Genomic DNA, 13,456 nt, shown 5'->3' with positions numbered 1-13,456 from the left:
CAGATCATCTCAGCTCCAGCCATTGCAGCCATTTGGGGAGTGAACCAGCAGATGGAAGACCTTTCTCTCTGTCTCTCTCTCACTATCTGTAACTCTACTTCTCAAGTAAATAAATAAAATCTTAAAAAAAAAAAAAAGAAAGAGTAAAGACACAAGCAGGAAATTAGGGAAGGAGTGAGGAGCACAGATCACATACGGCTTTGGAAAGTCACAATAAAAAGCTTTGGTTTTTCTTCTGAATGAACCCAGAAACCAGTACAGGGGGCCAGCATAGTGGCACTACAGGTTAAGCTGCAGTCTACAACACTGGTATCTAATATGAGTGCCACTTTGAAACCAGGCTGCTCCACTTCAGATCCAGTCCCCTGCTAATGTGCATGGGAAGGCAAAGCCTGGCCCAACAGCAGCCATTGCAGCCATTTGGGGAGTGAACCAGTGGATGGAAGATCTCTCAGTCTCTCCCTCTCTCTAATTCTGCCTTTCAAATAAATAAATCTTTAAAAAAGAAGCCAGTGGAGGAGTTATGAGCAAAATAGTGACACCATATGACTTATATTTTAAAATGGTCATATACATGCTATGCAAAAAAACAGATGTTGGGAGGGAAGATGAAGAAGAATGGAAGCAGAGAAGCCAGTTACAATTTCCATAATCGAGAAAAGAGATGAAAGTGGCTTGGATGAGGAAGGACAAGGCAGAATACATGGTACGAAGTGCTCATACTTTGAATATGTTTTGAGAGAAGATTCCATCAGGATTTGTTGATGAATTGGATTTAATTAAATGAATCATAAAAAATGACTCAAATATTTCAACAGTTAGAATGGAGTTGCCATTTACTGAAAAGAGAACAGTGAGGAACATTTACTGAAAAGAGAAGAGTGGAGGCTATAATATTAAAAATTCCATTTTGGAAATGTTAAGTTTAACATGTCTATAAGACATTCCAAATGGAGAGGGTAAAGAGAAGCTGGATATACAAGTCTGAAGTCCAGATATAGGTTAGAGTTGGAGATACCAATCTGACATCACTTTGAGGGTTGAAAGCACAAAGATTATAGTCAAAGCCATGGGATACAATAAAACTACCAGGAAAACTTGAAAAAGGTAGTAGATTCAATGGTCTGGAAGTCCTCCTGAAGAATTGTCAGCATTACGATTCTAGAGGGGGCCCAGCACTGTGGTGTAGAGGGTTAAGCCACTGCCTGCAGTGCTGGCATCCCATATGGGTGCCAGTTCAAGTCTCAGCTGCTCCTCTTCCAATCCAGCTCTCTGCTATGGCCTGGGAAAGCAGTAGAGGATGGCCCAAGTCTTTGGGCCCTGGCATCCCTGTGGAAGACCCAGAGGAAACTCCTGGTTCCTGGCTTTGGATCTGCCCAGCTCTGGACATTGAGACCATCTGGTGAGTAAACCAATAGATGGAAGACCTCTCTCTCTGCCTCTGCCTCTCAAATAAATAAATAAATTGAAAGGAAGGAAGGAAGGAAGGAAGGAAGGAAGGAAGGAAGGAAGGAAGGAAGGAAGGAAAAAGGAAAAGAAAACAGTCAGATTTGACTGTAAACGTAAAGGAATCATTCATACTTAAAGTTGAGGACATTAATTTGGCTACTAATACACTGTAAATTCCAAAAGGATTTAGATGCCACAGAGCTAAGAATCTGAAACAGATGGTGGGAAATGGAAGACACAGCTGGCTGACGTCCAGGATCCATTCATATCCACTGCTGTGGTAGAAAAACCTAAAGCTTCTCTGGCTACATAGAAAGAAGACTGGGTTTCTCAGCTGCCCTGAAAATCAGCTGATCTCAATCTGAAACCCACAGGGAGATATTACAATGTCATCAACCTAGTGGGTATACAATCCCAACAAAAATGGATGCCCATAGCGGCAATGTCAAAATTGAGTTACTTAAGGAACCCATCTTACTACTTCTTATAAAACTTATATAAAATCACAGCATAATTTGTAAATAAAAACTGGGAAGAGTTAGCACTCCCCTGTTGTACCATCAAGGCCATGTATAACACAGAAACAAGAAACAATGAGCCAAGATTCTTGACCTAATTGAGTCAGATCAGTCCTGCACTGCCTATTCAGACTTTTTAAGTTACAGAAAATGAAGTTTTTTAATATTTAAGCTACTGTCATCAATAGCTAACCTTTTTTTAAAAAAAAAAAAGATTTATTTATTTATTTGAAAGGCAGAGTTACAGAGAGGCAAAGGCAGAGAGAGAGTGAGGGAGCAAGAGAGTCTTCCATCTGCTGGTTCACTCCCCAGCTGGCAGCAACAGCCAGACCTGAGCCGATCCAAAGCCAGGAGCTTCTTCCAGGTCTCCCACATGGATGCAGGGGCCCAAGTACTTGGGCCATCTTCTACTGCTATCCCAAGCCACTGCAGAGCTGGATCAGAAGTGGAGCAGCCGGGACTCAACCGGCACCCATATGGGATGTTGGCGCTGCAGGTGGCTTCTTTACCAGCAATGCTGTAGTGCCGGCCCATTATAGCTAATCCTAAAAATGAACTAACACAAGGAGTTACGAGTCTTTAATGCAGAGGCTGGGATAAACAGGAATATAAGGGATGATGGAATAGTGACAAAGATTTAGAGAAGGTAGCCATCTTAGTATGTTTTCTGTTGCTTTAACAAAATACCTAAGGCTGGGTACTTTATAAAGAAGAGGTCTCCAGCTCACAATTCCTAGATTTAAGAGCATGACACTGCATCTGCTTGATTCTGGCTACATTTCTACATGGAGGATGGCATCACAGTGGGAGTGTGTGTCAGAGGGAGAGATCACACAGTGAAGCAGGAAACCAGAGTTTCAGCGGCTGGTCTAGCTTTTTCTGTCACAGCTTACTCTTGCAGGAACCAGAGTTCCTTAATAACTACGTTAATCCCTTTTGAGAGCATTATCCCCAATTACTTAATCATTTTCTACTAGGCCCCACCTCTTAAAATTTCCACCACAACACTGCCATACTGGGGACCAAGCTTCCAGAAACTGATACTTTGGGGGATACATTCAAACCATAATGGTGACTATCAACTCAAACTGTATCCTTCTTCTTGGAACTGACCTTTTAGGCAATATGTAGTGTTAATGTAAAGTTTCTTTTTTTTTTTTTTCTTTTTAAAGATGTATTTATTTATTTGAAAGGCAGAGTTGCAGAGGCAGAGTCAGAGAGAGAGAGAGAGGTCTTCCATTCTCTGGTTCACTCCCCAAATGGACACAATGGCCGGAGCTTAGCAGATCCAAAGCCAGGAGCTTCTTCTAGGTCTTTCACGTGGGTGCAGGAGCCCAAGGACTTGGGCCATCTTCCATTGCTTCCCCAGGCCATAGCAGAGTTGGATCAGAAGAGGAGCAGCTAGGACTCAAACCAGCACCCATATGGGATGCTGACAGTGCAGGCAGTGGCTTTACCCACTATGCCACAGCGCCAACCCCAGTGTAAAGTTTCCCAAGAGAAAAGTGAGGCAGTCTTCTTGCTAAGAGCACAAAGAACTCCGTGGAATTTCTTTTTAATCCTGCTAAAAGTGTTACCATTTACTTTAATAGGCAGTTTAGGGAGGGAAAAAAATTGTAGGGAGTTAGTGGGGAATAACTAAGTGTTCATTTCTCCTAATATCCTGAATTTTAAACAGTGGGTTAAGTCCTTGTATTTCTTCTGAATCTACACTCACTGCCTTAATTAACTCAGTTTCATGGTTTAACATAGATTGAAACAAATTCACTGCACAGTGACAATTCCTAATTTCGTATCTCCAGTCCATATCTTACTACTGAACCCAACTTTTTTCCCCAATCTGGAAAGCAAAGAGACAGAGATCTCCCATCTGCTGTTTCATTTCCTAAATGCTCACAACTGCTGAGGATGAGCCAAACCAAAACCAGGAGCCCCAAACCTGTTCTGGGACTCCCATATAGGTGGCAGGGACCCAAGTACTTATACCATTACCTGAGCTTCCCAGGGTACTCATTAGCAGTAAACTGGAAATGCAAATAGCATTGGGACTCAACTCAGGCACTTCAACTAGGATGCTGACATCCCCAATAGTCACTTATCTGCTGTGCCAGACACCTACCCTACCTCAGACTTTTATATTTAACTATTGACAACTCTAACTGAAAGCCTAACAGGCAACTCAGACTTAGTAAGTTCCACATCAGCCCTGTATCTTCCCTCCAAATTTCCCCTCACATAGTCTTACCCAACTGTGTAAATGGCAATTCTATTCTTCCAGATTCATAGGCCAAAAACCTTGCAGTCATCACTGACTGTTCTCTCACATTCCCCTCCCCCAAAAAGTGTGCTGACTCTAACTAAAATATATTACTTTTCACCACACCCACTGTTGGCCCCAATCCAACAATCTAGGTCTGTTAACCTAGAATCACTTACAATAGCCTCAAAATTGGCCTTCTAGCCCCTCTACAACCTATGTTCACCAGAACTGTGAGTGTGACTATTTTTAAATAGACCGTGGCACTCTTCCACTCAAAATTCTCCACTAGTTTCATATGTCATCAGAGGCAAAACAAAGTTCTTACAATGATGGCCAAGGCCAGCTGGACCCCATTATTGACCTGGATTTCCATTATAAGGTTAATTTTATGTGTCAGGTTGACTAGACTATGATTCCCAGTTCTTTGGACAAACAGTAGTCTAAATGTCACAAAAAAAAAATTTTTTTTTTCAGGTGATCAACATTTACAACCAGTTAGTTGAATTTTTTTATTTATTTGAAAACTAGAGTGACAGAGACAGAGAGAGGGAAAAGAGAGAAAGATCTTCCATCTGCTGATTCACTCCCCAAAATGACTGCAATGGCCAGAGCTGGGCAAGGCCAAAGCCAGGAACTAGGGACCAGGAGTTTCATCTGGGTCTCCCACGTAGGTACAGGGACTCAATGACTTGGGCCATCTTCCACTCTTTTTCTCAGGCCATTAGCAGAAAGCTAGATCAGAACTGGAGCAACAGGGACTCGCACTGGCACTTTTATGGGATACTGGTGTTGGCAGCAACATAACCCATTATGCCACAATGCCAGGCCCCAATCAGTTAAATTTAAGTAAAGGGCCGGCGCCGTGGCTTAACAGGCTAATCCTCCGCCTTGCAGCGCTGGCACACCGGGTTCTAGTCCCGGTTGGGGCGCCGGATTCTATCCCGGTTGCCCCTCTTCCAAGCCAGCTCTCTGCTATGGCCCGGGAAGGCAATGGAGGATGGCCCAAGTCCTTGGGCCCTGCACCCGCATGGGAGACCAAGAGAAGCACCTGGCTCCTGGCTTCGGATCAGCGAGATGCGCTGGCCGCAGCGGCCATTGGAGGGTGAACCAACGGCAAAAAGGAAGACCTTTTTCTCTGTCTCTCTCTCTCACTATCCACTCTGCCTGTCCAAAAAAAAAAAAAAATTAAGTAAAGCATATTATCCTGCTTAATTTAAGTGGGCTACTCAGTCAAAGGCCTTATGAGCAAAAAACAAGGCTTCTCAAAGAAAAGATTCTACCTCCTGGCTGCATTATGAAAATTATGCCTTAGCTTCCATCTTTCAGACTCAAGACTCTTACCTGAATTTCCAACCTGCTAGACTGATCGTCCTATGAATTTAGGACAATCCCACAATCTGTGTACCAGCTCCCACAATCACATGAAGCAAATCCCTAACTTCTTGGTAAATAGATCTTTCTCTATCAATAGGGATTATTTATCTATATTATCCTACGTATCTTCAGGTAGACAGAGGGACAGATGGAGAGAGATCCCCTATTAGTTCTGTTTCTCTGGAGAACCCTAATAAGCTATTATTTCTTTGACCTCATTTCCTGTATCCCTCTCTCCTTTCACTCAATCTGCCTCAGCCATACTGGCCTCTGTGCTTTTCTTCAAATATATTAAGCATGGTCCTGCCTCATGGCCTTTGTACTTTTTGTACTCTCTGTCTGGAATCCCTTCCCTTAGATAGCTGCATGGAATGCTTTCCTTTCCTCCTTTATATCTTCACTCAAAAGTCATCTTCTCAGGGTGTTGCTGCACAGTGGGTTGTCACTGCTTGGGATGCCCATTCTCATATTTGAGTGCTGGTTCAAGTCCCAGCTACTCTGCTTCTGATCCAGCTTCCTGTTGATGCATCCTGAGAAGTGGTAGATGATGGCTCAAGTATTTGGGTTCCTGCTATGCATACAGGAGACCCAAATGGATTTCTAGGCTCTTGGCTTCGCCTGTCCAGCCCTCACTGTTGAGGGCATTTGGAGAATGAACCAGCTCGCTCTTGCTTTCCCTCTCTCTCTAGTTCTGCCTTTCAAATAAATTAAAAAAAATTTTTCTTCTCAGTAAAGCTTTCTATGTATATCATATTTGAGTCCAAATCTCAACTTATTTTTTACTGTTGCCCCTTTTTAAAAGGGAAGCTCTTTGAGGGCAGTAATTTTTGTCTGTTTTGTTCACTTGCATATGGCATGCAACTAAAACCATGCTTGGTATTTGGTAAATATTTGTCCAAAGAATGGAGAAACAATATAGCCAGAAGGCACAGCTTATAAGTATAGTGATTAAAGGTATGTAAATGTAGATAAATAGACACACACACATGCACACACTATATTTATGTAAACATTTGTGTGTGTGTGTAAAAAGGTGTATAAGTTAAAAGCTTAAAGGAAAGAAATAGAACAGTAGCTATAAAGGCCTTTTTAGATTAGGTTAGATCTCAGTGTGTTTGGAGCAAAGAGCAAAAGAACCAATGGAACAGGATAGATTGGCAACATCATTAAAACAGAAGATAACTAAGAGAGCATGAATCCCCTTAAATGTAATTTAACCAAGGGCACTAATGATGGAGTACTTCCATTTTTAAAAACTTACAGATTGGGGGCCAGTGCTGTGGTAAAGCCGCCGCCTGCAGTGCAGGCATCCCTTATAGGCACTGGTTCGAGTCCCAGCTGCTCTACTACCAATCCTGGGAAAGCAGTGGAAGATGGCCCAAGACCTTGGGCCCCTGCATCCGCATGGGAGACCCGGAAGAAGCTCCTGGCTCCTGCCTTTGATCTGTGCAACTCTGGCTTCTGTGGCCAATTGGGGAGTGAGCCAGTGGATGGAAGACTTCTCTCTCTCTGCCTCTCATTCTCTCTCTGTATAACTCTTTCAAATAAATAAATAAATCTTAAAAAAAAAAAAACTTACAGATTGAAAGTTTACAGAAACATACATAGAGATAGTAAACGGACAATCAAAAACATGAAATAATGCCCATCTCCAAGTATAAATAAATGAAAATTAAATAGATTGCATAATTCTAGTATCATAGTGACCAAATGCAAAACACCCAGAACCTGGTGCTGGCCTACTGAGAAACAGATACTGCCATACATTTTTAAAGGGCAGGTAAATTGGTAATGTTTTCCTGTCTGAGAAATTCCTTACCTTAAAAGTCCTTTTTTCGGCCGGCGCTGTGGCTTAACAGGCTAATCTTCCGCCTTGCGGCGCCGGCACACTGGGTTCTAGTCCCGGTTGGGGTGCCGGATTCTATCCCGGTTGCCCCTCTTCCAGGCCAGCTCTCTGCTATGACCCGGGAAGGCAGTGGAGGATGGCCCAAGTCCTTGGGCCCTGCACCCCATGGGAGACCAGGAGAGGCACCTGGATCCTGGCTTCAGATCAGTGCGATGTGCCGGCTGTAGCGGCCATTGGAGGGTGAACCAACGGCAAAAAGGAAGACCTTCCTCTCTGTCTCTCTCACTGTCCACTCTGCCTGTCAAAAAAAAAAAAAAGTCCTTTTTTCCCATTTAAAAAATTATTTCCTTTCTAGCCCTCCTTACAGCTGGGGCACTGGTAAATAACTTAGGCCATGCCAATCTGATCTGTGCCATATTTTGAATGAGAAGCTACTGACTCAAAGGAGGAGGTATTATATAAGGAATCTACCCCAGGAAGACCTTTGTCATAGGAATTTACCATATTTGTATGAATATACACCAAGATAAATATATACATCTGTTCTATCAAAAACTAGGAATTTAAATGTTTGTCATAAATTGTATACTCCTGTGTGCATATATGTGTTGAAAACATAAAAGAGAATTAGAACCAAGAAAATAGAACTAAGAATTAAAGTTAGTATTATGCTAATTTAAATAAGCTAGTCACAAAAGGACAAATACTGTATGCTTCCATTTATATGAAATACTTTGAGAAGTCAACTTACATGAAAAAGTATTGAGAAAGGACAAAAAGTAAAGTAGTGGCTCTCAGAGGCTGGAGGAAGGAGAATTTGCTAACTACTATTTAGCAGGTACGGAATTGCAGTTCTGCAAGATGAAAAGAGTTCTCTGGATGCATGGATATGGCAGCACAACAAAGTGAATTACTTAATGCTACCAAACTGTTTTCTTAAAAAAGATTATGATGGTTTAAAAAAAGAGAGAGAGGGAATAACCCTACCCCACTCCAATTCCTGTACACATTGGTTAAAGTATATGTAAGGTATGGTATTTACATTTTCTTGCAATTTTAGTTATGACTAATAACCATACTTCAATGTTATTCTTTCTGTCTATATTTATATTTCTTTTGAAAGATGGCCAAATAAATTCTAACTAATGTGATTCACAAATTTAAACTGTGTAGCTATTTTTAAAATGAGATGATCTGTACATGTTGATATAGAATGGTATCTACAACATGTTAAACGACAAAAATAAACAGAAGTATTACATAATCCAATCCCTTTTGTGTAAATAAAAAGTTATATATAAGTAAGCTGGTAGACACTAAAACATTTTTCTGGAAAAACAGAGACAACACTGAAGATTTTTGTAAAGGTGTGTCAGTAAGATAAGAGAAACTATCAATTCTCATGTTTCTGCACTGTTTCAAAGTTTTAACCATGTTATAGTATTTATTTATCCATTTATATAACATAAGATAGTTTCTTTTTAATACATCTTTACATTTAAAAAACTAACAAATATTTTTTATAAGATTACCATTCTCAGGCCAGCGCTGTGGCTCACTTGGTTAATCCTCTGCCTGAGGCACCGGCATCCCATATGGGCGCCAGGTTCTATTCCTGGTTGCTTCTCTTCCAGTCCAGCTCTCTGCTGTGGCCTGGGAGGGCAGTGGAGGATGGCCCAAGTGCTTGGGCTCCTGCACCTGCATGGGAGACCAGGAAGAAGCACCTGGCTCCTGGCTTCGGATCGGCGTAGCTCCAGCCATAGTGGCCATCAGGGGAGTGAACCAACGGAAGGAAGACCTTTCTCTCTGTCTCTCTTTCACTGTCTAACTCTATCTGTCAAATAAATTAAAAAAAAAAAAAAAAGATTACCATTCTCTATACTTGACTCCTTTCTTATGAAACTCTCAGCTAGCTTACCTTCCTGATATTGTACTTTGTTTTCTTTCTTATATAAAATGGGGCTAATAATACCTAGTTCACAAGTTGGTTATAATTAAATGCAATAATGTATACAAAATATCCAGTAGAGTATCTGAAATATACAAAGTACTTAGTAATTACCAGCTCTTTGTAGTGAAAATTATTTTTATCACCTTGCATATAGCTATTCTTTTCCAAAATAAAAAGAATGTGGAACAGCTGTATCACTCTTTTCCTATGTGACTTGCGTAGAGCCAAGGTGAGGCCAAGATCAAGCCAATTGGAGCATTCCATTCCCTCTGCACAAAGATTGTTTCACAGGTAGACCAGGACTTTTATTCAAATAAATCATAAGAAAGAGAAACTCTCCTTACCCCCTGGTTTTAGAAGACCTAAGCCTGGAGTTAGTGTAACTATCTCAGCACAAGAAAAGAGCTTCGAAGTGCCACAGATCACTACGCATACTGAAAATAATGCCAAAACAGAACGGAAAGCAAAGAAAGAAAATCCTGATGGGTTTTGTTTGAATCCTAAATCCAGTTATCATCACCAGATGTTTTAGTTGTGGAAAATATTTTGTTCTTGAGACAATTCAGATTGGGTTTTCCATTACTTTTATTTTAGAGGGAGTCTACTTTGGCATTAATTATAAAAATGATATTTCCTCAGTATTCTTGATAAGGTGCTATGCTCTCTCTACTCAAAACCTTAAAAATTTAATCTATTTTTAGTGTTGCTACTATTCTTATACACTATCCTATCCTATGTTCTCTCCTGACTTATATTTTCTCCCACTTCTGCCCACCAAATCTATCTTTGCATAATTTACTTATGAATGAAAACATTCTCTTCTTTCAAAAGGATACTTGTATTTCAAAAAAACATTCTGCTTCTAAGCTTCCACAGATTTGTGAGTGTGTGTGATAAGTTAGGTGACAGCTTCAATAAGATTAATGTGCTAGGAGGCTTATATTTTATGTTTTTTATCATTCATTTTTCCCTTTATAATTGAGATCTTTGTAAAAAAAAAATCTAGTTATTTATTTATTTGAAAAGCAGAGTTCCAGAGAGAAAGGGGGAGACAGAGAAATCTTCCATCCACTGGTTCACTCCCCAAATGGCTGAGCCAGGCGAAAGTCATCAGCCAGGAGCTTCTCCTGGCTCTCTCACATAGGCATAGGGCCCAAGTACTTGGGACATCCTCTGCTTCTTTCCCAGGTGCATTAGCACAGAGCTGGTCAAAGTGAAGCAGCTGAGACTCAAACTAAAACCCATAAGGGATGCCAGCACTGCAGCAAGTGGCTTAACTTCCTATACTGCTACACCATAATGCCAGACCCTAAAGGCTTAAGAGAAATATTCTTTTCTACCTGCGCCATGTCTATATCAAATTTATTAATCTTGAACAATATTCTCCAAGTGTTTATATATTACTTCTATAAATTCATTTTTATGAATTTTATGTTATGTTATGTTTTATGAATTTCATGTTAGTTAATATCGAATTCACCTAAATATTTACAATCATAATCTTTTTAAACATTTATTCAAAAGACTAATCTCAGACTTCCTGAAATGTAACCAATTAGAAGGCAGAAAAAAAACACATATTAAAAAACTTAACCAGCACTTAATGAATTGCAAATGAGGATTTTAATTCTAATTCCAATTTTTCTCTTTGAACTCATTTCTTCAGGAAAGGTAAAATTTTACCTTTTTAATGTAAAAAAGTGAGCCTTCCTTCCTCACATTGAAATTGCAGATAGGATTGTTAACAGTTGATTTTATTTTACTAATTTTTATTAATTTGTTTACAGAAGCAGACAAAGACAAACATAGCTCCCTTCTCCTGGTTCATTCCCCAGATGCCTGCCATGGCCAGGACTGTGTCAGGCAAAAGCCAGAGGCCAGGAATTCAACCCAAGTCTCCCAGATGGGTGACAAGAACCCAATTACTTGAATCATCACTACTGTTTTCCAGGGTATGCATTAGCAGGAAGTTGGAGTCGGGAGTAGAGCCGAGTATTAAATCCAGGTACTCCAATATGGAATGTCAAAGGCCCACCCCAGTAGATATTTTACACCAGGAAGATAAGACAGTTATATTTTTTGAAATGATCATAATGCAGTCCTTTCCAAGTGACCAGATTCTCTTTATAATTAGACTCTGAAAAGTATACCAACTGCCAGCAAAGATCATCCAAAGTCTTTATTTCTTGTGATTCTAATATCTTCTCAAAAATTACATGTACAGGTAGGTGTTTGACCTAGGATTTAAGATACTGGGTAGAACACCTGTGTCCTGTATCAGAGTACCCGGGTTTGATTCTCTGACTCTGGCTTCATTCCCGCTTCCTGCTAATGCAGACCTTGGAAAGCTCAAGTAGTCGAGTTTCTGCCACTCACACAGGAGATCTGGACTGAGATCCTGGCCCCAGGGTTCAGCTCATTGAGAAGGCCCTTGCAGGCATTTAGAAAGTAAACTAGAAGATAGCAGTGTTCTTTCTCACTTTCTCTTTTTCTTTCTATTCCTCTCAAGAAAAAATTACACTTATTCTAGTGTCTTAATTTACAGTATATATAAATTTCCAGCTTTAATCTATTCTATAGCTGTTTGTAACTAAAGTCTTTTCTTCATCAAACACCCAGGTTTTGTTCTAGTGGGACATGATCAGTTTCCATTAAATTTAAGGCCATTAGTCAGTCTATTTATTTACTGAAACTACATTACTTTTTCATCAGTTATTAAGACCTTCAATATTGACAGCAATCATCCAAGGTGGTAAAACTATCATTTATCTGTGATTTCTTGTTCTTCCTATCCCCTCATCACTAATTCAAGTATTCACAAAGAACAGTACAGATTTTAAGTTTATACTCTTAACCATCAAAATCTACAAAGCTATTCGATTATTTTTCCCAAAAAATGAACTCCAGATTTTGTCAGTTCTACTGCATTGTCACTCCTCACCTTCCACATGGAGGACTGTACAGTAACAATCTAAAGTCATGACGGTTCACAGTATCTTTCTCCTTTAACAGGCTCCAATTACTTGTTAATTATTCTTCCTATCTTCACCAACTCATTCTTTGACTCAAAATTTTCCTAATAGCTGTCTCCTCCATGTCATATCTAAAATCCAGGGCTTAACTTTCAAAATCCTTCATAAGCTACCTTTCCAATAACTTGACTATTATTCATCCTTAACACATACCCTAATAAGGTCAATGTCAGAAACAGCAACATCAAATTCTTATGGGATATGTGCTAGATGAATAATCATAAACAATTCTATATGCTGATTGTATTAATATTCTCAGAAATATTGATAAACTGAACTGTCAAGCATATACCAGCTTAAAAAAAAAGAGGTGAGATTTGAGAGTCTACTTTCCATGTTAAATCTCTCTATTATACTGTGCTGTTCCTCTAATACAATTTGGTCTAGCCTTTGCTTTTCGAATAGTTGATAGCTCTTAAAATCAGGTTTTGTAATGCTTTACAACCTTTCAAAACACAGAAGATTTCAGAAGCCCCCAGAGAGAATCCCTGTATCTTCTTGGTAGACCTACTAACCAAAAGTTTTTTCATTGAGCTTTATTTTCTATAATTTGTGTTATAAAAACAATTCTTTTTTTTTCAATCTCAAATATAAAAGTGTATTATAATTTGAGTCAATCAAACCAGTCTCCCACCCTCACAAAATTCTTTTTTAAAATTTTTTATTTATTTATTTATTTTTGACAGGCAGAATGGATAGTGAGAGAGAGACAGAGAGAAAGGTCTTCCTTTTTGCCGTTGGTTCACCCTCCAATGGCCGCTGCGGCCAGCGCATCTCGCTGAACCGAAGCCAGGAGCCAGGTGCTTCTCCTGGTCTCCCATGCGGGTGCAGGGCCCAAGGACTTGGGCCATCCTCCACTGCCTTCCCGGGCCATAGCAGAGAGCTGGCCTGGAAGAGGGGCAACCGGGATAGAATCCGGCGCCCCAACCGGGACTAGAACCCGGTGTGCCGGCGCCGCAAGGCGGAAGATTAGCCTGTTAAGCCACGGCGCCGGCCTCCTCACAAAATTCTTACTGAATGTAGTTA

At 40.3% G+C, this 13,456-nt stretch overlaps 1 protein-coding gene across 7 annotated transcripts in view; it reads right to left on the bottom strand.

The window, feature by feature from the left end:
- IFT80 (intraflagellar transport 80) overlaps nucleotides 1-13,456 on the bottom strand; it is a 137,347-nt gene that overhangs the window by 123,060 nt on the left and 831 nt on the right. The window contains exon 2 of one of the 7 annotated variants that reach the window (XM_062212395.1): nucleotides 7,421-7,745. The exons of the other annotated variants lie outside the window; for them this stretch is intronic. The gene's annotated coding sequence lies outside the window, so the exon portion shown is untranslated. The remainder of the gene's footprint in view (nucleotides 1-7,420; nucleotides 7,746-13,456) is intronic. 7 annotated transcript variants of the gene reach the window in all.

The sequence above is a fragment of the Lepus europaeus genome, chromosome 2 (genome assembly GCF_033115175.1).
Source record: "Lepus europaeus isolate LE1 chromosome 2, mLepTim1.pri, whole genome shotgun sequence".
Classification (NCBI taxonomy): Eukaryota; Metazoa; Chordata; class Mammalia; order Lagomorpha; family Leporidae; genus Lepus; species Lepus europaeus.
The sequence above is the reverse complement of the archived record's forward strand: the minus strand, read 5'-3'. Positions and strand labels throughout refer to the sequence as shown.